The sequence below is a fragment of the Armigeres subalbatus genome, chromosome 1, assembly GCF_024139115.2.
Source record: "Armigeres subalbatus isolate Guangzhou_Male chromosome 1, GZ_Asu_2, whole genome shotgun sequence".
Lineage (NCBI taxonomy): Eukaryota > Metazoa > Arthropoda > Insecta > Diptera > Culicidae > Armigeres > Armigeres subalbatus.
In genome coordinates, this window is record NC_085139.1 from 233,875,881 (window position 1) to 233,901,848 (window position 25,968).

General features: G+C 35.4%; 1 protein-coding gene and 1 long non-coding RNA gene across 2 annotated transcripts in view; both read right to left on the reverse strand.

Moving 5' to 3' along the window:
* Window positions 1-25,968, reverse strand: part of LOC134205894 (chaoptin) — a 554,999-nt gene that overhangs the window by 63,707 nt on the left and 465,324 nt on the right. The window lies entirely within an intron of this gene.
* LOC134211804 (uncharacterized) lies at window positions 12,243-13,418 on the reverse strand. The gene is made up of 3 exons (XR_009979103.1): window positions 13,302-13,418; window positions 12,409-12,515; window positions 12,243-12,342 (listed from the first exon to the last, which is right to left on the reverse strand). It is a non-coding gene; the product is annotated as an uncharacterized LOC134211804 (long non-coding RNA).

Here is a 25,968-nt window from a genome sequence, read left to right on the forward strand (position 1 = left end):
CAGACTTCGACCATTTGGTGTTGTAATCCAATGGTGTCCCCACTGGTTTGCACTCGGCCATTCCAAATCTTTTGAGAAGCTTCTCTATGTATTGTGGTTGAGAAATTTCTATCGTCTGATTTTCAAAATCACGTACGATTTCCATTCCCAGAAAATGCTTTACCTGCAACATATCTTTCATTTGGAATAACCTTCCCAAGCAACCAGAAGTTCAGATTTTACTTAAATTTACTCTTAACCGAACTAATTGGTTCACTATGGTTCACATCAAGTTCCAAGCATCCTTAACGGAACTTTAAAGTTCACTTAAAGTTCCGTTACATACAAAAAATTACTTAAAATGAGAGCTGATTAAGCCAAAATAGCCCTTCTTATCCGAACTTCTGGTTGCTTGGGTTCCTAACTTTTCCTTAACCCAGGATATATCTTCGTTATTCTTTCCAATTACCAGAATGTCATCTACATATAAGATGAGTATTATTCCTTTGGATTTTGACTTGTATATACAACAGTCATTTTCAATGGAATGAAACCAAGTTTTCGTATAGCATCATCAAAGCGTTTATTCCATGATCGGCTGGCTTGCTTCAAGCCGTATAAACACTTATGAAGTTGAACAATGTGACCTTGATCATTTCCATTTCTTGGGAGTTTCATATAGATTTCCTCGTCTAATTCTCCATTTAGAAATGCAGTCCATCCATTTGATGTACATGCAAATTATGTTCGTTGGCCAGTGCTAGGGCTAACCGAACGCTCTCTAGTTTAGCAACTGGTGCATAGGTTTCAGCGAAATCAAACCCAGGACGCTGAGAACACCCTTTTGCCACCAATCTAGCTTTATACCTTCCATCTTCTTTCATCGAAAAAACCCATTTCGATTGAATTGGTTTTACACCTTTTGGTAGACAGTTAACAACTGTCCAAGTGTCATTTTGATGTGATGCGTCGAGTTCGTCTTGAATTGCCAGTTTCCATTCTTCCCAGTCTTCAGTTCTCTTCAGTTCTTCTATGTTTTGAGGAATAACTTCGTTACATATCCCGGCGACATGTGCTTTATAATCTGAATACCAAGTTGGTATTTTTCTTTCTCGTTTACTTCGCCGTAACCCTTGTTGTTCGTCGTCTTCATCTTCTTCGTCTGCGTGACTTTCGTATGTACTTTCATAGTCAGTTTCTTCAACTGATTCTTCGAGTGATTGTTGATCTTCTTGATCTATCTCGACTATAGTACGATCACCGTCTATCAAATCTTCCGCTGACAACTGTTCCGTTCCATTTTCTGTGCCTTCTGACAACATGCTTTGATCAAATCGTGCGTTTAAAATCACGTCTTGATCCGACGAGAAATTATGTTCTTTTGATTCGGTTGACCTAAAATCATCATTGATGATATTAGACTCGTTGAATATCACGTTTCTACCAATCTCGACAGATCGTGTATTTTTATTCCACAGTCTATATCCATTGTTTGCGTATCCCACAAATATCAATGATATCGTTCTTGAATCTAATTTTCGTCGTTTTCTTTCGGAACTTGTTTGTGTGCTTCGCAGCCAAACACTCTTAAATTTTTCAAATTTGGTCGTCTTCCAAACCACATCTCATATGGTGTTTTGTTTTCATCTACCCCATTTGTTGGGGATCTATTTATCAGATATGTTGCTGCATATAATGCTTCTCCCCACATATCCTTGGATAGCTGACTATCATACAGCATTGCTCTAACCTTTTCCATCAAAGTTCGATTCATGCGTTCACTAACGCCATTTTGTTGTGGAGTGTATGGAACTGTAAATATCATTTGAATTCCATTTTCTTGCAATAAGTTTGAAATTCGGTATTGGCATATTCTCCACCATTATCACACCTTAGCATAGAAATTCGTGTACCAAAATACGATGAAGACATGGCTTCAAACTCCTTGAATTTCTCAAAAACTTCTGATTTATTTTTCAAAAGATAAACTACCAGAAAGTGTGTGTAGTCATCTATAAAGGTCACAAAGTAGCGGTATCCGTCATACGTTTCCTTTTCCATGCTCCCGCATACGTCTGAATGAATTAATTCAAGCGGCCGTTTCGATCTTGGGTGTTTCATATGTATGAACTTGTTAGCAGTCTGTTTCCTGCTAAACATCCTTCACACATGTCTGCTTTACTCCAGTCTTCCGAATGTATATTGATACCCTCAACCATTCCTTTCTTTATTAGCTTTTCTATCCCCGAAATACTCAAGTGTCCCATTCGCTTATGCACAGTCTCTAAACTCAATTGATTTCCAATATATGCTGAACCTTCAGCATATTCAATAGACTTTGCTTCCCAAACGAAAACAAGGTGGAACAAACCTTCAATGAAGCTTCCAAGCAATCACTTCGCCCTCATTTTCAAAAATGACCTCTTCATCAATGAAAGTAACCCTATTTCCGCTTTTACTAGCTTTTCTTACAGAAAGGAGATTTTCTTCAAGTTCAGGGATGAAAAAGACATTGTACAATTCAACATTCTTTATTAAATTTTTCCCGACAATGCTTTTCAACTTAATCTTCCCCATCTTCGTAGCCCGAAGCTTTTCTCCAGACTTTGCTGTGGAAATCAACACAGGTTTCTCCAAATCTTGGATATCCTCCAGAAGATTTCTGTCGTTGACCATGTGGTCGCTCGCTCCCGAATCTACAACGAATCTTACCCGCTTCCTCTCAAACTTTCTGGCTTTCTCCGCGTTGGTTTTAGTCATCATGGCGATTGTTCTTTTTGGGTTCTTCTTCTTTTCTTTCAGGTACTTCTCCTTCTCCTTGGCAATGAACTTCTTCATTAAAGGACATTTGTTCTTGAAGTGACCGATCTCGTTGCATCCAAAGCATCGGGTTGTCGCCTTCTTCGATGCTAGCGCTATGTTTCGGGGTTCCTTCTGAAAGTCTTCCCCGGATTCGGCGTCGAAAAACATCCGCTTGATGTCAGTCACGGACTTCTGGCACAACTCTTCATTGGACAGAACAAGCAATGCTCCTTTCACATGTTTGTAATGGTCTGGAATAGCGCTGAGTAGGGCATGGACCTTCTCTTCCTGAGTTATTCCAGAACGCATTCTCTCCAATTCTCTGATTATCAGATCGTATTCGTCGAAGGTTTCCCTCAACGAGTTATGTTTGCGGTATTTGATGGAGAATAACCTCTCTCTCATGCTGACCATGGCAGCGGTTCCCGCCTTCTCGTATGTTTTTACCAAAACATCCATGGCGTCTTTCGCGTATTCCAGTCCGATGAGTTTGTTGAGGATGTCGTTGTTCACGAGCATGACGATCTCGTCCAGAGCCTCAACGTCTTCTTCTTTTCGTTTGTTCAAACGCTCCATCCTCTCCTTCTTCCTCTCTTCCGATTCGCCGGGAACTGGGGCATAGTATTCTTCTTCAATCGGTGTCCTGACCAGCGTATGAGCTAATTTAAGTTTAGCCAACCTGTGCTCAATACGCCACTTCCAGGCTGGAAAATTGGCCTCCGTGCCATCAAAAACATTGGCGCGGTCCCCGCTGAGCAGGACGCCGGTGATCGGCATGGTGCGCTCGAGAGTTCCCCTCTCGTAGCCACTGCTCCTGCGTCCACTGCTGCTCGCCGAAGTCATTCCTTCTGGTTGCTCTCCAGAAGCGTCTACCAGGCCAGAATCGTCCACCAGTCCAGAATCGTCCACCAGTCCAGAATCGTCCACCGGTTCAGAATCGTCCACCGGTTCAAAGTCTTCCACCAGTCCAAGATCGTCCACCAGTCCAGAATCGTCCACCAGTCCAGAGTCGTCCACCAGTCCAGAATCGTCCACCAGTCCAGAAGGAAGTCTGTGTCCAACGGTATAGTACGACCGTTACTGCCAGTTAACCACTGGGCCCATAACCATTTGTTGAGAATCTTTCTTCCAAATAATACTCGGATTGTTCTCAGGTTTGAAGATAATTTATTGAGCTTTCAATACGTCAAGTGGTTTATATCAAACATGGTTATTTATCGATACAATCATTCTAGTTTCATATTCTGTATAAGCTTGTCTATGTAATCTACAGTGTCTATATTGTATACAACTAATTCTAACTTCTAAGTTCCATGCAACTCGTAAAGCTTCTTGTTTGCCACAAGAAGCTCTTCGTACATTATTGCATACAATGTCTGATTGGATACAAGTTCTTCCTTCCATAGTCGACATTGGATTGACAGTCGACATTTCGTTTGTCAGTAGTGAGATGTCAGAATGACATCTTGTTTATCAGTATTAGAATGAATGGCAAATTGTTATTGTTTATGTTTCATAGTGCAATCAATCGGATCGAAACATTTTTCTCAACAATTCTTTTAGTTATTTGTTCGAAAATTGATTAAGGAATTTCGTTTAAAAACTTCTCTAGAAATTCACTCCAGGAATAATTTAGAAAATTGCGTCAGGAAATCCTTTTGACATTCGCTCAGGGATTAATTCGGAAAATTCTCCTGAAAGGCCTTTGTCAATCCTTCTGCAATCTTTTTAGCAAAACTATAAGGAATTTCTTCCTGCAAAAATTCCTGCAGGAGTTATTCCGGAAATTTCGTTAAGAACAATTTTAACAAATTTATTAAGAACTAGTCGACCCGGCAGACGTTGTCCTGCATAGTAGGCGAAAATGCGCGTTGTGAAATGCCCATGCGAAATATTCATACAAATCTTATTTTAGTTTTTCACGATTTACTCGTGATTTTCGCATGGGTAAATATCATATAAACCCGTCGGAAACGATAACGAACATATTTGCTGAAGAAATGGAGAAAATCCATCCAGCCGTTTTCGAGTTATGCGGATACGAACACAGACCATTTCATTTTTATTATATAGAATATTGGCAATACTAAAAGATTTTTTGTAAGAGTTTCTACTGGAAATTTCGAAGGAATTTCCGAATGATTTCTAAAAGAATTTCTGAATAAATTTTTGGAGAGATTTCTGAAAAAAATCTTAAAATAATATCCGAAGGTCTCAAGGAATTCTAATTAAATTTTTGAAGGAAAACTTCAAATTAGTTCGAAAGAATTCTTGCTTTTCATTTACTTCCACTACGATGAACAAATGATGTATTTTGTTTAAACAAACTACGATGGAAAAATACGTATTTCGTTCTCTACTTGAAAACTTCTTCAGTGTTTTGATATTGAAGAAGCAGAAAATAAAATACGTATCTGTTGATACATAAATTCATCAATGAAAAAAATTTGATCAAGGATGCCTGGACGAAATTCCGAAGGAATTCCAAAAATTTCTTCCAAGAGCTTCCGAAGGGATTTCGAATGGATAATTGCAGAAGCAATTTCTAAACAAAAGTTCGAAGTAGTTCCTAAACCAATTTCAACAGGATTACCCAAAGCAATTTCCAGAAAAAAATATGAAGAAATTAAAAAAAAAATCTCCTAAAAGAATTTGCGAAGGTTTGCCTTATACAATTTCTATAGATATTTCGGAAGAATTTTCCGTAAGAATTCGGATCAAATTTCCAAATAAATTTTTAAAATAATTCGTTAAGAAATGGCTGAAGGAATTTTCGAAGAAATTCTGAAGACGCAAGTATTCCTTAAGGACTATTTAACCCTCTAGTGCCCAAGACCGCCTTTAGACGGGGTACTTTGATTATTTTTTTGTAATTTTCAATTGATCAGATTTCGAAAAGTTTTTGATGTTGATCAATAATATCAACTTGAATGCATGTTTAAATGTGGTTTAAAGTTAATTTCCAAAGTTCTACACATTTATAAAAAAATATTGAAAATTGAGTAATATTTTGTTCTTTCCTGTTTACGCTTGTATACCTTTAAAGAGTGAAATATTTGTAGTTTAGTGTTTTTCTACAACTAACCGTATTCAATAAAAGGTTGTAGTGGTGAATGTTACACTCTAAAATATTTATCCAACTCGTTACACGAAAAATAAAAAATGACCCAAGAAAATTGGAAAATTACAATAAATCAGCATTGGATAGGAATTTTCAAACTACAAATATGTTGAAAAATCAAAAAAGGTTAATAGATTCAAGAAACTATTTGATTGGATAAAAAACTTGAAAAACAAATTTCTAAAAAATCAAAGTGTGAAATTAATTAAATCGCGAATAAAAAAAATTTAATGCCCAAACCGTGTTTAGATCGATTTTTATTAATCTAAATAGTGATTTTGACCAAAAACAAAAATTTGGGTTGTAGAGGGTTAATTTTTAATTAGTACAATTTTTTGAACGAATTTCTTAGGGAAATTTTGAAGGAATTCCTAGAATTTCTTCTTTGAATTTTTGAAGGAATATCTTGGCCTGGTGCATTTCCAATAAAATTTCTGGTTCTATCTCCGAAGTAATTTTCTTTTTGAATGAATTTCCGAAGGAATTCTTGGAGGAATTTACCGAGAAATTTAAATAAATTACTTCATGTGTTCTTTCATTAATTCATTTTGGAATTTGTATGCAATTTTATGAAAGAACTTCCGGTGGAAGTACAAGAGCCGAGGGAATAGACGAATTTTTGATAGTATTGCTAAAGGAATTCATGAAGGAAACTCCGGAGTATTTTCGAAAAGAAATCTTACACAAACTTTTGAAAAAAAATCGAAGGAATTGTTCAAGTAGTTTCTGAAGGAATTTCTAGATTTATTTGCGTGGGATTTTTGGAGAAATTTCTTGAGGAATGTATACATGGTATGAAAGAAATTCTTGATGTCGGGAAGATTTTCTAGGCAAACTTTCGGATAAATTCATGAAATCGAGATGAGATAAATATTGCAGAAATTACCGAAATAAATTCCTGAATTAAATGCCCGAAGAATATGCGGAGAAGTTTGATTATGGGTCGACTGCAATCTGAATATTTTTGGGTTTTTATTTAAGACATGAAGGCTTAATTCTAGATTTAAAACTTGGAGTTTCTGATATTATTTCCGTATGAATTCCTGTAGAAATCTAGAAATGTATATGAAAATTCCAATATGTATTTGTTTTAAAATTCCATTGGAAATTTTTTCGTAGATTCCTATGATAATTCTTTACGAATTTCCTTCAACAACTTGTTGAGAAATTCATTCTATTCGAAAATCTTGTAAATTTTTCTTCATAATTTCCTTCAAGAATTCATTCGGAAATTCCTCCTGAAATTCATTTGAAAGTTCTTCCAGGAATTTCTTCTAAAACTTCTCCAGAAAAAATCTTCAGAAATTCTTCCCGGAGCGCCTCCAGCAACAATTTATAAGATTCCCCCAGTTGTCCATTTGTATATACCTCCAGGGATTCTTGCGTGAAACCTTACGAAAGGCCTTCGTAATTTTATTCAATTAAACAATGGGAAATTCTTTTCAATATTCCCGTTGGAATTATTCCGGAAATTTTGTTGAAAGAATTCTTCCGGAAAATTATTGAAGAATGAAAGGAATTTTCGGAGGATTTACTAACGGGAATTCAAAAGGATTTCCTGAGAAAACTTTATACTGAATTTGTGAAGAATCTCGAAGGAATTCGCAATTTATTTATTTATTACCAGACTAAGGCCGGAGTAGCCTGTGCTGCACATAAAAGTGTTCCCCATTCAGCTCGTTCCATGGACGTCGTTAACCACGCAGTCTGCGGAGGGTTCGCAAATCGTCCTCCACCTGATCGATCCACATTGCTCGCTGTGCACCTCGCTTTCTTGTTCCCGTCAGATCGCTGTCGAGAACCATTTTCACCGGATTACTGTAGAACCATTTTCATCCAATACTGTCCGCCATCTGCACCCCACCATATATAGTACGCAACACTTTCCTTTCGAAAACTCCCAGTGAGCGTTGGTCCTCCACGAGCATCGTCTAGGTTCCGTGTCCATAGAGAACTACCGGTCTAATGAGCGTTTTGTAGATAGTCAGTTTGGTACGGCAGCGAACTCTATTCGATCGGAGCGTTTTGCGGAGGCCAACGTACGTACGATTTCCTGCCATGATGCGTCTTCGTATTTCTCTGCTGGTATCGTTATCAGAAGTCACCAGTGAGCCCAAGTACACGAGTTCTTCAACCACCTCGATTTCGTCACCACCAATCAGAGCTGTAAATATTCGAATATTTTTTGTGAAGCCCATCGGCCTTCTTTGTCACTTCACTTCTAAACATATTCATATTCGGCTTTGCACCGTCAATTTTCGGAATGAATATGGGTCAGTGAGTATTTACTTGAATTTTACAAATTATTAAAAGATCGTAAAACTGAACACATGTTTAATGATTTTAATAAATAGACGCATAGATCTAATCCCGACGTTCAATTGAAGGGCATTTTCAGTAGCAAATGTCAGTATTATCATGGCTAATTATGTTTTTTTCGCGCGCAGTTAGCATACTCAGTGATAATCAATTGAATGAATCCATGAAGAAGTAAACTGAGTAAGTCATTCTATGTTTTGAATAATCAAAACACGATTGTCAAAACTCGGAGCGAATGTGCTTCATGAAAGTGAATATTTCATGCTCTGCCACCGATACAAACTCGTGGTGGGTGGCTTACGTTGTCTTCTCTTGAGCTTCTTCCTATCATGTACTTCTTCTTCGACGTGTTGATGACTAGTTCAATCCGTTTAGCTTCGTTGTAGACTTCCTCCATCCTCTCAAAGTTACGTGCCATAATATCAATATCGTCGGCGAAATCAAATAACTGGACGGACTTCGTGAAAATCGTACCACTTGTGTCAATCTCTGTCCTTCGTATTACTCCCTCCAGAACGATGTTGAATAGCAGACACGAAAGACCATCACCTTGCTGTAACCCTCTGCGCATTTCAAAGGGACTCGAGAATGCCCCTGAAACTCGAACTACGCACATCACCCAGTCCATCGTCGCCTTGATCAACCGTGTCAGTTTATGTCAGTATTCATTTTTACGAAATTTGAAATTCGCTGCCATAGCTGGTCGATTGTATCATATGCGGCTTTGGAGTCGATGAATAGATACCCGAGCAGAAAAAAATAACTTATGAATAACTTGACGAGGTATTAATTTTAAATACCACAATACCCCGATAAGTTATTCATAAGGTTGGAATAAGAGTTAAAATAACAAAAAATAATAACTAAAATTTATATGAATAACACCTGAGCAATAACAACTGGTATTATTTTGATAATGAATGAATAACTCAAAGTATAAAATTGTACAGAGGACTGAGTTAGTTATTGAAATGGTATTCAAGAACAAACAAATAACACCACATGATATTGGAATTCAATGAAAAAGGATAACTAAGCTTGTTATTGAATTGTTATTGAATAACAAGTTAATACTAAGATTTGTTCTTCTTGTAAATTTTTATTATTTCTATTATATTAATTACACTTAAGCTGGAATTACAATTTCAAAATACGACACTATGAATGCTTCAAAAAACCTACTGCATCATTCTTTGATTTTTTTAAAACAGTTGATTATTGAGATTAAATTAAAATTAAATTAAAATTAAATTAAAATTAAATTAAAATTAAATTAAAATTAAATTAAAATTAAATTAAAATTAAATTAAAATTAAATTAAAATTAAATTAAAATTAAATTAAAATTAAATTAAAATTAAATTAAAATTAAATTAAAATTAAATTAAAATTAAATTAAAATTAAATTAAAATTAAATTAAAATTAAATTAAAATTAAATTAAAATTAAATTAAAATTAAATTAAAATTAAATTAAAATTAAATTAAAATTAAATTAAAATTAAATTAAAATTAAATTAAAATTAAATTAAAATTAAATTAAAATTAAATTAAAATTAAATTAAAATTAAATTAAAATTAAATTAAAATTAAATTAAAATTAAATTAAAATTAAATTAAAATTAAATTAAAATTAAATTAAAATTAAATTAAAATTAAATTAAAATTAAATTAAAATTAAATTAAAATTAAATTAAAATTAAATTAAAATTAAATTAAAATTAAATTAAAATTAAATTAAAATTAAATTAAAATTAAATTAAAATTAAATTAAAATTAAATTAAAATTAAATTAAAATTAAATTAAAATTAAATTAAAATTAAATTAAAATTAAATTAAAATTAAATTAAATTAAAATTAAATTAAAATTAAATTAAAATTAAATTAAAATTAAATTAAAATTAAATTAAAATTAAATTAAAATTAAATTAAAATTAAATTAAAAATTAAATTAAAATTAAATTAAAATTAAATTAAAAATAAAATAAAAATTAAATTAAAATTAAATTAAAATTAAATTAAAATTAAATAAAAATTAAATTAAAATTAAATTAAAATTAAATTAAAATTAAATTAAAATTAAATTAAAATTAAATTAAAATTAAATTAAAATTAAATTAAAATTAAATTAAAATTAAATTAAAATTAAATTAAAATTAAAATTAAAATTAAATTAAAATTAAATTAAAATTAAATTAAAATTAAATTAAAATTAAATTAAAATTAAATTAAAATTAAATTAAAATTAAATTAAAATTAAATTAAAATTAAATTAAAATTAAATTAAAATTAAAATTAAATTAAAATTAAATTAAATTAAATTAAAATTAAATTAAATTAAAATTAAATTAAAATTAAATTAAAATTAAATTAAAATTAAATTAAAATTAAATTAAAATTAAATTAAAATTAAATTAAAATTAAATTAAAATTAAATTAAAATTAAATTAAAATTAAATTAAAATTAAATTAAAATTAAATTAAAATTAAATTAAAATTAAATTAAAATTAAATTAAAATTAAATTAAAATTAAATTAAAATTAAATTAAAATTAAATTAAAATTAAATTAAAATTAAATTAAAATTAAATTAAAATTAAATTAAAATTAAATTAAAATTAAATTAAAATTAAATTAAAATTAAATTAAAATTAAATTAAAATTAAATTAAAATTAAATTAAAATTAAATTAAAATTAAATTAAAATTAAATTAAAATTAAATTAAAATTAAATTAAAATTAAATTAAAATTAAATTAAAATTAAATTAAAATTAAATTAAAATTAAATTAAAATTAAATTAAAATTAAATTAAAATTAAATTAAAATTAAATTAAAATTAAATTAAAATTAAATTAAAATTAAATTAAAATTAAATTAAAATTAAATTAAAATTAAATTAAAATTAAATTAAAATTAAATTAAAATTAAATTAAAATTAAATTAAAATTAAATTAAAATTAAATTAAAATTAAATTAAAATTAAATTAAAATTAAATTAAAATTAAATTAAAATTAAATTAAAATTAAATTAAAATTAAATTAAAATTAAATTAAAATTAAATTAAAATTAAATTAAAATTAAATTAAAATTAAATTAAAATTAAATTAAAATTAAATTAAAATTAAATTAAAATTAAATTAAAATTAAATTAAAATTAAATTAAAATTAAATTAAAATTAAATTAAAATTAAATTAAAATTAAATTAAAATTAAATTAAAATTAAATTAAAATTAAATTAAAATTAAATTAAAATTAAATTAAAATTAAATTAAAATTAAATTAAAATTAAATTAAAATTAAATTAAAATTAAATTAAAATTAAATTAAAATTAAATTAAAATTAAATTAAAATTAAATTAAAATTAAATTAAAATTAAATTAAAATTAAATTAAAATTAAATTAAAATTAAAATTAAAATTAAATTAAAATTAAATTAAAATTAAATTAAAATTAAATTAAAATTAAATTAAAATTAAATTAAAATTAAATTAAAATTAAATTAAAATTAAATTAAAATTAAATTAAAATTAAATTAAAATTAAATTAAAATTAAATTAAAATTAAATTAAAATTAAATTAAAATTAAATTAAAATTAAATTAAAATTAAATTAAAATTAAATTAAAATTAAATTAAAATTAAATTAAAATTAAATTAAAATTAAATTAAAATTAAATTAAAATTAAATTAAAATTAAATTAAAATTAAATTAAAATTAAATTAAAATTAAATTAAAATTAAATTAAAATTAAATTAAAATTAAATTAAAATTAAATTAAAATTAAATTAAAATTAAATTAAAATTAAATTAAAATTAAATTAAAATTAAATTAAAATTAAATTAAAATTAAATTAAAATTAAATTAAAATTAAATTAAAATTAAATTAAAATTAAATTAAAATTAAATTAAAATTAAATTAAAATTAAATTAAAATTAAATTAAAATTAAATTAAAATTAAATTAAAATCAAATTAAAATTAAATTAAAATTAAATTAAAATTAAATTTTGTTTGATGGGTGGGTCGACACTGTAGTCTTGTAAATCAGGATTCCGATTTTAAAATTTATTTTAGGTGGGTTTCTACGATGGTCATTCAATGTGCGGAGTGTTGTTTTCTGAAAATAATAAACATAATAAATCATAATAGAATTAAACTTTATTTCCACAACAGTAATACATACCTTATGCAAGACCTTCCCGGCATGATGTATGTAATCGAAATGGTTAGATTGTCCATCGGTTACCCTAGGTTTGATGAATTATGAGCTCCCGTGTGTGGTTTAGTTCACTAAAAAAATATAATAGAAATGTAGTGAATCTAATTAATTGGAGTATTCGACCATTTTGGCAGTACCCCTATTCCCATCCGCAACGTTTATTACTCGGGCGCATTTGAACCGAATTACTCGATACACGGTTAGCATCTGTAGATTCCTATGATATACAAAAAGTTTGAAACGCAGACGAGTTATCGAGTTGCGGACGGTAATAGGAGGTGCTACCCAAGTGGTCTTTTTCACAATAGCTACGTAAACTAATTTTGGATAATTATATGAATTCATACGAGATCATCGTGCCAGAATGTAAATGCAAAATTGATAAAATGATTCGAAAAATTAGCAAGAACCTACAAACCCGGGGCCTTAAACCTATCGGTTGAAAACTGGGTTTGTAGACATAAATCCTTTAAAATGTGCTGGGTCAAACCAACAAAAGGAAATCGTAAATCTTACCAACAAGCAGGAGCATACTATTTATGAGTTTAGATTGAACGGAGGGAAACCTGGCAACGTTGTAGGCCGGGGTTCCCACTCCTGAAAATCAAATGGAAAATCAAAAATGGATCACAAAATCACAGGATCTAGCTGATTTCATTCTGTCAAGGAACAAGTCAACCTTAAAAGGAACCTTAAAATCAAAATAACCAACCGGAAACGGAAATTTTGGAAATTAAACTAAGCTACCACCGAAACCTCATCATCCTCTGCCAACTTATTGTTATTGTTATTTATTAATCATACGTTAGCCTGTCAGTTATTAAAACTAATTAAAACCAATTAAAGCAAAAACTCACGTTTTACAAAAATATGACCTGGCCAAACATCCAGTCCAAGTCCAGTAGTTACCACGTTACAATTTGCTTTTGAAAGGCAGGCAAGTGGACCTAAGCTGTAGCTGAATTCACCTAAAAGATACAAGCACTAATGGGATTAAACAATAAACCTACCTTCCGGCCCTGCCAGCTGCCAACGCCCAATGCCCAAACCGGCTTTCGCCGATGAAGGCCCCCAGTTGTACCGGCGTGGCTACACCCGAAGGCGACCAGCGGGATTTTTCGTCGTCTGACGCCGCGCCGACCGGGGAGCTTGGGCGTTGTCGATTACCGACTAGGTCCAGCCTCTCCCTACAAGGAGGGACAGGACCGGATCAATTGCCGCAATCAGGCTTCCAGTACACAAGCCCTCGAACCGAATTCTGCCAACACACAGGAAAAGTTCCGTCCGACACTCTCCAAATCACCCCACGCGCTGCAGACACGGACCGTGCCTCTTCGTGACGAATCTCCTGCCCTTCTTCGGGTCCAACATCGCATCCACATTCCATCACATCACTGGTCACAACACAACATATTATCCCGGACTGTTTTCACCGAAAACAACGAAATCTCGAGCGAAATTTGTTTTTTATCGAGGTGGCACTTTGCTTCCGACTACGAATAATGTAAACAAACATGTACACGCTCGTCTGGCTTAACCCAAACATGAGTTAATAACTTCCAAATCGAAAACTGATGGCTTAAGACAAAATTGACATTAATTCGACAGAATAGCCACTTATTCAATATTCAATCTTGTTAGAATAGTAATGGATGCAAATTTGGTTTGAAATTCAACCGCTTGGCGGCGCTAGTGTATAAGGAATCACCTGTAAAATTGTATATCTCGAAATCTGTTAGTTTTAGAAATTTACCGCCTTCTACAAAGTTGTTCGAGTGATTCAAACCATTGTGACGGAGACAAGTTTAGTTTGAAATTCGACCGCTTGGTGGCGCTAGTGTATAAGGAATCACCTGTAAAATTGTACATCTCAAAATCTGTTAGATTTAGAAAGTTATCGCCTTCTACAAAGTTGTTCGAATGATTAAGACCATTGTGACGGAGGCAAGTTAAGTTTGAAATTCAACCGCTTGGTGGCGCTAGTGTATAAGGAATCACCTGTAAAATTGTATATCTCGAAACCTGTTAGATTTACAAAGTTACCGCCTTCTACAAAGTTGTTCGAGTGATTCAAACCATTGTGACGGAGACAAGTTTAGTTTGAAATTCGACCGCTTGGTGGCGCTAGTGTATAAGGAATCACCTGTAAAATTGTACATCTCAAAATCTGTTAGATTTAGAAAGTTATCGCCTTCTACAAAGTTGTTCGAATGATTAAGACCATTGTGACGGAGGCAAGTTAAGTTTGAAATTCAACCGCTTGGTGGCGCTAGTGTATAAGGAATCACCTGTAAAATTGTATATCTCGAAACCTGTTAGATTTACAAAGTTACCGCCTTCTACAAAGTTGTTCGAGTGATTCAAACCATTGTGACGGAGACAAGTTTAGTTTGAAATTCAACCGCTTGGTGGCGCTAGAGTACAGTGATTCACCTGTAAGATTGTATATCTCGAAATCTTCTAGATTTAGAAAGCTTGGTGGCGCTAGTGTATAAGGAATCACCTATAAAATTGCATATCTCGAAATCAGTTAGATTTAGATAGTTACCGTCTTCTACAAAGTTGTTCGGGTGGTCAAAACCATTGTGACGGAGACAAGTTTTGTTTGAAATTCAACCGCTTGGTGGCGCTAGTGTACAGTAGCCGTTCGATAACTGCAAAATGTTTACTTTTCAGTTAACGAATGCCGTTCGATAACTGCAACGCATTCTAGACGTCAAACGTTTGTCAATCGACGTCAGATGCAATAAAAGTGCATCTAAATGTGCAGCGCAATGCAGCTGTCATTGAGTTTGACATCAGTTTGAAGTTTAGCGGTCCGATAATTGCAAAACTGTTGCAACTATCGAATTGCAGTTAAAAAGCATTGCAGTTATCGAACGTCTACTGTATAAGGAATCACCTATAAAATTGCATATCTCGAAATCAGTTAGATTTAGATAGTTACCGTCTTCTACAAAGTTGTTCGGGTGGTCAAAACCATTTTGACGGAGACAGTTTGAAAATAGAAAATAATATAAATTTTTGCTTGTCATAAGACGAGTTTGTACCTTCCCATTTAATTCCACCACTTGATTGTACCTTGACAGATACTTATTTCGACCTTACTGTTGAGGTCGAAATACGTATCTGCCAAGGTACAATCAAGTGGTGGAATTAAATGGAAGGTACAAACTCGTTTTATGACAAGTGAAGACATTCCACTAAAAGCTCAAAATAATTTTCTTAATAAATTTTGATTTGAGATTCTTGATAGCAAAAAATGAAACATCGTGGCAGTTCACAAAATTATTAAAAACGCTATATAATTTTGAATTATATACATGGTATAGCCCTGTACGCTGCTAATACGGAAAGAGTTAACGGAAAAATTATGAAATTACCAGAAAATTTGACAGCTGATTCAGTATGGGAGAAATGACATTTTTACCTTGCGGAATAATAGTACGGAATATTTTTCCATATTTCTCCATTTATTTACATAGCAGGCGTTATTCGCGTTATGAAATTTTCCCTACTTGTCGACTCCGTACTGCTCACGGAATTTTAGTGGTGGAATCATTACTTGACGATTCCTTATCCTATCTATTTGCACAGTCCGTGTCAAAAGCGTACTAGTCTTATACCGTGGAATCAAACAAGCAATTCTGGACAAGGTTTGCTACATACAATTAGTGGCTGTTAAAACAAAGAGAGAAGGCAAAAGAGTTGTTCTGAGAGCAGAGAGAGGATTTTGGGGAATGGTATGATTCACATAATGTAATGACATACTTTAACAAACACTGTGATGGCATGATTATTGGATTTTTCGTAAAAAATATTTATGAACAACAAAAACAGCTATTTGTGTGGTATGCATGGTGTTAGGAAGTTTGACATTAGAATAACATCCAAAAAACAGTTTCTGTTATGATAACATATTTTAGTCTTCATATGTACTTGATACTTTCTTACCCAATAGCTAGACAATAACTTATAACGTTATTAGAGCAGAGTTTGTTATTGTTATGTTATTATTTTGTTCTTCGCCTCTGCTCGGGTGGTGCGTGGGCACTTTGTATTCGCGGCATTTCTGCAGTACTTGGCGAATGGCGAACACCTGGTCCGTGGTGGAGCGTTCGCTTATAAAACCCGCCTGGAACTGTTCCACGAACTCTCTTGCAATTGGTGCTAGTCGACGGCATAAAATTTGGTAGAGTACCTTGTAGGCGGCGTTCAGCAATTATCGCCTTTTTTGAAGATGGGACACACGACGTCTTCCATCCACTCCTGTTGCAATACTTCCAGTGCCACACCACCGCACAGTGGCGGGCCCTCATACAAATCCCGGACAAAACCTGAGATTGCGTTCAAAACTTCACCACAGAGTAATTTTGAAACGTTGAATTCATTTTGAGGTTAAAATGGTTATTCGACATACTTTATGTTATCCAAGGGCTTCCGCAAGCCCAGGTCTTAGGATCTAGAACAAAGACAGCGTCCTCATTCTAACATTGTACCGTCAGTCAATTTCCCGCTTTGGCGCAGTTATGAGCAAATCGCCACACTAACCACCGGAAAGTAGACAAAAAAATAGATTTTAATACATAATACCAGATCTTTTCGAATCTTTCCAAAAAAAGTTAAGCCAAATTTTATTTTCCCATACATATTTGTTCTGGAGACACTTTACGGAATGAACTTCAACAAGACGCTTCTCTTACATAAATAATGGATGGAACGGAAAGAAAAACATCAAGTTTTGATTCATGATATTTGGAAGATTTTGTACCAAATTACTTTGGCTGCACTGGCGACCTCCCCGTCAGAGCAACCGACTAAAAAACAACAAAGCAGTCTCAATCGAGTTGTCACATCCTAAAGCTATGTCCATTTAGAATCCGGAATCATTTATTGTATTGCAGCGGCACGGAAAGTGACCGCTGCAAGAATTCTTTTACAGCGGTTTGTCTACCTAGGCGCCCACTTGCTGTGGTAAAAATTTCACGAAACATCGAGTGCAGCGAGTCAAAAATTATTCCAGATGGAAGCCAATAGGAGAGAAAAATACTGCACACCCACGTTGATAATGCTGCTCATCGACGATGGAACCTACGTCAAAATGGATTTCGGACAGCTTCCTAGCCAATAATTCTACATGGCGACGGCACGAGGGGTAGTTCCTGCCAGGGTAGAAATATTTCACAGTCAATGCAGTGAGAAACATGGATCTCAGTATAATCTGCAGTCGCCTTCATCGCCGCCGTGGTGAGTGCGACTGGGTGCAGCCGAAAAATCATTTCCAAAACCGACCTTTCAATATAGCTGTCCAATGAGAGCTTGAAGTAGCTCGAAGTTTATCCTTGTCCTGCTCATGCCCATTTGTTGACAAAAAAGAACGAGCAGGACGGGAACAAATTCGAGCTACTTCGAGCTGCTCATTGGAAAGCACTAATTTCGCATTCAGCCACTCACAAGTCACTCTGACATGCTGCTCAGTTCGCTCCTTACCGTATGACTGTGAGTGGCCCATTTAAACGCGTGGTGAATTTTTTCAATTTGCTGGGTGAATGTGTACATTTTGCTGTGGTAAATTTCATCTTCGCGGCGCGGTGGGTGATGTGAGTTCTGTTGTTTACTTTTCTGCCTCTCCGGGAATGTGAGGTTGATTTCAAAGCAGGAAAAAACTAAAAACATGATATAAAAAAACGTCTCCTTCGTCCAGTGCTGCCGAATATTTACAACCCTGGTTCCTGCGAAGTTTAAGTTTAACTTTTGGGCAAACTTGCAAAAAACAGATGATTTTGGCAAGGGATATGCAGCTGTGAAGCAAAGACCTAAGTGTTTGTGACGAATAAGACGATGGACTCGAAGCTGTACAAGGAGGAATGTCTTAAAAACCGCGGTCTACCTTCCATAAATCCTATAAAGGTCCCGTGAAGTTGCCACTACATCCGGGAAGTCATCCAGTGGTACCGCGATAATAACGAAGATTTCATCGATAAAATATATCCACGCAACTGCCCACAAATAAATCCACGCAACTGCCCACAGCTCCGGCCCATCGAGACATTTTAGGCAGTAATGAAGCGGAAGCTTAAGAAAAGTGGAAAACAGCTCGGGACGCGACTCAGATGACCAAAATATGGAACAAATGTGCCAAGGAAGTTGACTTCGGAGGTGTGCAACTTTTGATGAGAGGAATAAAGAAGAAGGTGCGAATTTTCACTAGAAAAAAAAAGATATGATTTATATCATAATTCTTTCCTCAAAGTACAGTAAATTACCTTTGTTTTGATGTGTTAACCTTATTTGTACGTCAATCCGTTACCGAGATATAGATGATTTTATTATTCCGGATTCTAAATGGACATAGCTTTATCCTAGGTCCTTACACATATCAGGCTGTGGCACGTGGCCCTTACGTGAGCGGTTTAACTTCTCATAGAACTTTCGCGCGTTATTAGCGCGGTATAGTTGTTCCGTCTCTTCACGATCTAGATCTTCCTGCTGGCGCGTTACCCTCCGAAAAATCGAGTTTTGTCTTTTCCGTACCAGTTTGTATCGTGCCTCGTTCGCCCTCGTGCGGTGTTGCAGCAATCTCACCCATGCTGCATTATTCTCTTCCGCTAACTGCTCATATTCGCCGTCATACCAGTCGCATCTCTGACCCGGGGGCACCGTGCCAAGTGCAGCGGTTACGGTGTTACCAAAGGTGGATCGAATATCTCTCCAGCCGTTTCTAAGAGACGCTGCTCTTCCGTTGGGAGTGCCACTTCCAGCTGCTGTGCGTATCCATGGGCCGCCCAGTCAACACAAGATCGTATGATCGTATGATGTCATATAAGATGCTAAAGTGGAGGCCATATAGGTACTTCCCCATACAATATGTACGTATATCGCCTCCACTTTAGCATCTTAAGTTGCATCATATACGATTTTGTGTTGACTGGGCGTCTACCGTCTTGTAGCCGCCCAATGTTAAGCCGCGGCGTTCGACTTCGACGTGTGTTGTACACCGTCGAGACTTTTGAACGCAAGCATACTGCAACGAGGTAGTAGTCGGATTCAACATTCGCTCTGTAGTAAGTGCGGACGTTCGTGATGTCGGAGAAGATTTTACCGTCGATTTGAACGTGGTCGATTTGGTTATTCGTTTCTTGGTTAGGTGATCTCCATGTAGCCTTGTGGATATTTCAGCGGGGAAAGAAGGTGCTTCAGACTACCATTCCACAGGAGACTGCGAAATTTATGCATCGTTGGCCGTTATCATTCGATGCGGTGTGCAAACTCTCCGGTCCGATGACCGGTCTATACATTTCCTCCCTTCCTACCTGTGCGTTCATGTCGCCGATGTCGCCGTCGTATGTCTGTTCCAGCTGTGCGTTTCTCGTCGTCGAGTCTCCCTTCGTGTGGGCAGTGCACGTTGATGATGCTATAGTTTAAGAACGCATCCATTTGAAGAATCTTCCTTTCTTTTTATATCGAACAATATCGATAGATTATCTCCAGCATTGTCTTCTTTCATTGCTAAGCCACAATCTAACTAAAAGAATTTAGATAGGATTACAAAACACTAGCACCATGTAATTAAGTAGAATTTAATAAATATTTCAACGATAATTATTCTAACTGAATTCCGCAAATGGCTTTCCGCGGAATGACTTTCGGCGAAAAAGTACATTCCGCAACATGTCTTTCAGTGAAAAGGTGTATTTCGCGAAATGTCTGTCTGAGAATTGGAACATTCTGCGGAATGTCGTACTGCGAAAAAAAGTTTCGTGAAATGTTTTCAGTGAAATAGTATAGGGTAACCAACTTGATTTGGACCCCGAAACATTTTGGACCCTCCTGGCGACATTTTCTTGATTTCTGAATTAAAATCACTGCCGCTGCTAATTCCCCCATTGTCTTCAGGAAAATAATATTGTTCAGCATCTGTTTCACTGGTTTCCCGTGCGAACATAGCGATATTCAGATGAAATTTCGAGGAAATTAGTTTGTTCAAGTAGCCGAGCGTTACAATGCGTTACGCTTATAAGTATACATCACTGAAAAAATTAGAACGCAAACAACAAAATTTTGTCGAAATTGTGAATTTAAAAGGCAAGGAATAGTCTCATTGACGCATGCATATATAAATATAAGACTTTGCTGTGGCGCAATTGACCAAGGTAAAATAGAAATTCGACTTTTAAGAGACTAATTTGAGGGTGTCCAAAATGTGTACAATGTACTTTTAGGGGTCCAAAGTAAATATGTTGCACTGTCCAAAAAGAAGAATATTTTCATTTCAAAAATATACAATTCTCAGCGACTTTTCAACACTTGATGCCAATGGTGTGATTTCCGCCTAGATCAAACGGGCCATTTGATACATATAAGCAGATATCGGTAAGCACTTCCTCTAGGGGTCCAAAATGGAAGATTTACCCTAATTTTCGCCGAAAAAAGCCGATAAATTAATTTCGATAAAGTCACGCAATGAACAAAAACGGTCCCAAGTACTTAACAATTATATACCTACTAGAGTTGGAATGGTCTAAATTTGAACTTCAAAATTTATTAGCCTGTCTTGATCGTCTAGAATGGAAAAACGCGGAATTAAATATCTATGTTTGCTATAGCGTAATCCTGCTCGAGATTTGGTGCCTGGGTACCGGTAGAGCAGCGTCGCAATCACAGTTAGTTTGTTTTGGTGCCATCGTTCCTGTTGTTGCGCCCTCAACTTACAACCGTCGAGAACGGGCGTGCGATGCATTAACAAGGTAAGATGCAAAACGGAGCAAACGTAGTTAGTCAGTTTAACTCTTGGGGTACTCTCGGTAAAACACGATCTGAAGTGGGTCAACCGGTTTCAGCTTGACCCGACCAAAGACGAAACAAACGGAGCGAGCGAGCGCGCGTTCAGCTCCAGTCAGAGGGCACTTCAAGAGTGCAAACACAACCGACACGGAGACTGAGCGCAAAAGTCGATGACTCATTGAATGCGGGACGCACGATTTATTTAAGATATATGCCTTGTTTGGGTGCAGAAACTGAAACGATGCCTGTTTGGCCGAAGACTGTCGCGGGCGGTACTAAATCAAAATCGGAACCATATGTTGGCGCCAAGTGGAAGGTGACGAACCGTGCGTCTCCATCGAGTTATGTATATGGATTTTATCTGCTTAATTGGTAATGATTAATGAAAGCCAATAAAGCTAATTAATAATAATATAATTCGAAATCTATTTCAAAACAATTTGCTAGTATTCAATTAGCTTGGTCGCATGTGTCTAGATCCTGTAAGAATGTTACACCGCTGCTATCCGTTGTCACAGATAACGGCACTGCTTTAAAGGAGGCCGAGACCTACTAAAAACATTGTTTACGAAAGTTAAGGGAAAAAATTGAAACTCGTACTGAAATACATCATATTTTGTAATGAAATTCATATTTCGTCAAACACGGAACACTACAGCATAATTTAATTAACCCGTCATTTAGAGTGTCGCCCGATGTCATCAAATTTATAATCATTCATGACTGTTCCAAGAACTTGAGCTAAGTTATTCTTCAAATAATTCCTTTCTGTTTGCTTTCCAGAAAAATTGTTTTGCCAAAAATCAGTGACGTAATAGTAATAATTTAAAATGATTATCAGTTTCTTCTGCTCTCAGCAGCATTCTGTAATTTGCCAACAATAAATAAAAGAGATGCAATCCGCAGATTTATGGTTTCCTTTGTGCCACAATTCTCGCCCGAAATTGACCTGCTTCCTATTTATGATGGCACCAATGGACCGTCCCCTATAGCCAAGGCGTTAGAGAACATTCAACAGTTTTCCCCCTTTTTGAAGTCAACTGTGTTGAACGGCAAAGAGCGCTGCATGAACCAATCGGAAAAACTCGTACAGTTGAAACTAAGTTCCGAAAGTGTGGTGCGGAACTATGTATTGGAGACAAAATAATGCTTGCTTTTGGCGTCAACTGAAATGGGGAAAGTCGCGCCACTACTGTTCTCCAGTGGACGCTGGTTGCGGGGTTGTTCCCTCTACTGCTGCCTGGTCAACCCAACCCAATCCTATCCCACTGGTAGTGCAGTGTTTCCAAACTGAGAAATTGTGCACAGAAAATCTTGTTATGACTTGGATCGCGATTTATAGCTTTGGAAGTTCCAAATGAAAAGCGAGTTGTGGGTCTGGAAATGTCTTAGGTGTGGGATACGATGCTAGTAAAGTGGTAGAGAGCTATTTGCTCAATTACACGAATTTACTCAATTTGTTAATTTGATCCAATAGTCCAAATAACTTAGTTTCCATCTATCCAATTTGCCTGATTTTTTTCAGCTTGGTTCAGTGGGTTTTAATTAAATAATTGATAGAAAAAAAGCTTGTTGAGATCTGCTAATTGACTTTGCCGAATTGCACTATTACAAAACGACGAATTCTTCGTCAGCTACGGTTTTTTTTACGCAGATCAACAGTTGGGTCGCTCTTCCAGTAGTTTGGAAACCTCTACCGTAGAGGATTTATTACGTCCACTGAACCATGGAGCAAAACGACCCACGCAATATGTACTCACTGTCGCCAGTATTCCCGACTAATGTTCAAACATCTATACGGACGGAGAAGCCAGCTCGCAGGATGGCATTATTAGCGGTGGGGTTTTGTGGGTGGGCGGATGGGTGGAACGCAAGGAGTAGTATACAAATGCCGCCGCAGGATCAAATTTGTAGCGATGTTGACGTCGACCGAGATGATGACGAACGATATGTATGCGCAATGAGGAATCAATTTTCGAATGCCGTCGCTTCATTTGCTCATTTGTGGATTGAAGGAACTCGGTACTCCTCTCCGTTTGTATGTTGGTTGGGACAAATCATAGGCTTGAATTGCCCTCGATTGTGTTGAAAAAGTGCACAGAGGAAGGCTATAATTTACAATTACATAATGATGGAAGTGGAAATTTTTCTAATGTAACTTGACTCAAAAACATTAGTTATTTTGATTTTGATTCTCTCAGACCTTCTTGTTGAACATATTGCGTCTGTATCTAAGAACGATTTGACCTAATTAATGGCCTTAATCCAATCAAACATCTGACATTCTACGCATTCTCGATATCAAGACGCCAGCTGTAACCTCGACTTTACAGACAATCACTGATCACCATCGATCAAACCCTTCGTTTAAGTAGTATCGGTGGAACAGTTGGAACACCGCCGTCTCAGCCGACATAACGCGCTTGAAGTTTTCGTGATCTGGCGTCGCGTCGGTCGTCCGCTCGCCCCGATGCGGTGCGGTGCCACATTCGTAACGGTCACTGACCAAGAAGAATGGTGATCGCTGATTTCTAATATTTTTTCTTTTGCATTCTTTCAAATCTACAAAAGGTTTAGCTTATAGGTTATACCTATCTGACAGTCATTACTTCTTTTCCATGATTAATGTGGATTCAAAACCACCTCCTCCTCCCTTGTTTCGTACGACGTATTTATATGAATCAATGTTTCTTTTTACTGGCATAACATCTCCAGTTGGGATGTTGTCGCCTCGCCGTTAAGCACTGTACTAGAAACAAGCTTCAAGGTGTCTTTAGTGAGCTTAATTTATGTAGGACTCGAATGTGCCCTGGAACAGACAAATGTCGTACTCGAAAGTTTCCTAGACTGGAGCAGGAGTTGAAACAGTCGTATTTATTAGTGTGCTTGTTTTTGATGAACCGTGTAATACTATCGACAGACATATGATTTCCGCAGAATGATTTTCGTATCACGCTGTATCTATTTGACAGCTTGTTTTGAAACTGATTCTACCGTTTTCCAAAACTATATTTTTCATCAAAATGTATAGACATCATAAACTGTTACTATATTGCCGTAATCTGGAAAAGTTACGTAAGAGCCATTTTACAACATGCATGTTTTCCATTTTTCTGTTAAAAAGCTCGATGAGTAGTACTCGTTAACACCATTTTTGAAAAATGGCGTATACGTCACTTTTTCAGATTACGGCAGTATAGTTTACATAAAAAAACCATCAGGGCACCCGATTGAAGCGATTTGGATAAGAAGAGTGGAATCGCCAACTTCCTATTGTTAACATCTCGTGGATAAAGGGCGGGCTCTTCTTCCCATCTATTGGGTCAATCTGGAAATTGAGGGCTAGATTATATTATTGTATGTACGAACTTTCTTCTGCAAGGAGATTCTCTTTTTTCTTTTTCTGTTTATTGATTTCAAGGTGGCGTACGATTCAGTGAAACGGAATGAATTATGGCAAATTATGCTTGAACATGGTTTTCCGGCGAAACTGATACGGCTGATTCGTATAACGTTGGACGGATCGAAATCAAGTGTAAGGGTTGCGGATGAAATATCGACGTCATTTGTTACCTTAGATAGATTAAAGCAGGGTGATGCACTCTCGAACCTACTGTTCAATATAGCGCTCGAGGGAGCGATTAGGAGAGCTGGTGTGCAAAGAAGCGGTACCATTATCACAAAATCGCATATGCTCCTAGGATTTGCGGACGATATCGATATTATCGGAATTGATCGCCGTGCCGTGGAAGAGGCTTTTGCGCCTTTTAAGAGGGAGACAGCGAGGATTGGACTCACGATCAATACCAGCAAAACGAAGTACATGGTCGCTGGCAATCAACGTGGGTTCATTAGTGGTGGTGGTAGCGAAATAGTGCTGGATGGTGAAAAATTTGAAGTGGTAGAAGAATTTGTGTATCTTGGAACATTAGTGACGTGCGATAATGATGTTACCCGCGAGGTGAAAAGGCGTATTGCAGCTGCAAATAGGGCTTATTACGGACTTCGTAACCAGCTTAAGTCCCGTAGTCTGCAAACGAAAACAAAACTCGCGCTGTATACTACACTGATTCTTCCGGTGGCTTTATACGGCGATGAGACATGGACGTTAAAGGAGGCTGATCGGAGAGCTCTCGGAGTATTTGAGCGTAAGGTGCTGCGGACAATACTCGGCGGTAAACGGGAGAACGGTATCTGGCGGCGTCGCATGAATCACGAATTGTACCAGGTGTATAAAGGGCTGGATATTATTAAGCTTATACAACACGGCAGACTACGGTGGGCTGGTCACGTTGTTCGTATGCCGGAAGAACGTCAGGCGAAGATAATATTTAGTAGAGAACCCGGAAGAGGCCGCAGGCTTCGTGGAAGGCCGCGTACACGAGGGCTTTTTGCAGTTGAAGAGGACCTGAGGGCGCTCAATGTTCAGGGTGACTGGAAGCGATTTGCCCAGGATCGAGTCCAGTGGAGAAGGATACTCCATTCGGCGTAGGTTCATCGAAGAGCTGTAGCCCATCAAGTATCAAGTAAGTAAAAGATTTTATTTTGAAATTCTGAATATGTTCCCTGGCGTTGATATTGCGGTATTGCGGACTGCGCCCTTGTTATGTTGGCAGTGCCCATGCATTTAAAGGTATTGTTTTATCCTTCCGATACCCGCAGCCGCATGATATTCATGGCCATATACAAAATATGCTCCGGCCTCGCACCCCGTCGATCCCGCACCTCGCTAGTAGCCAT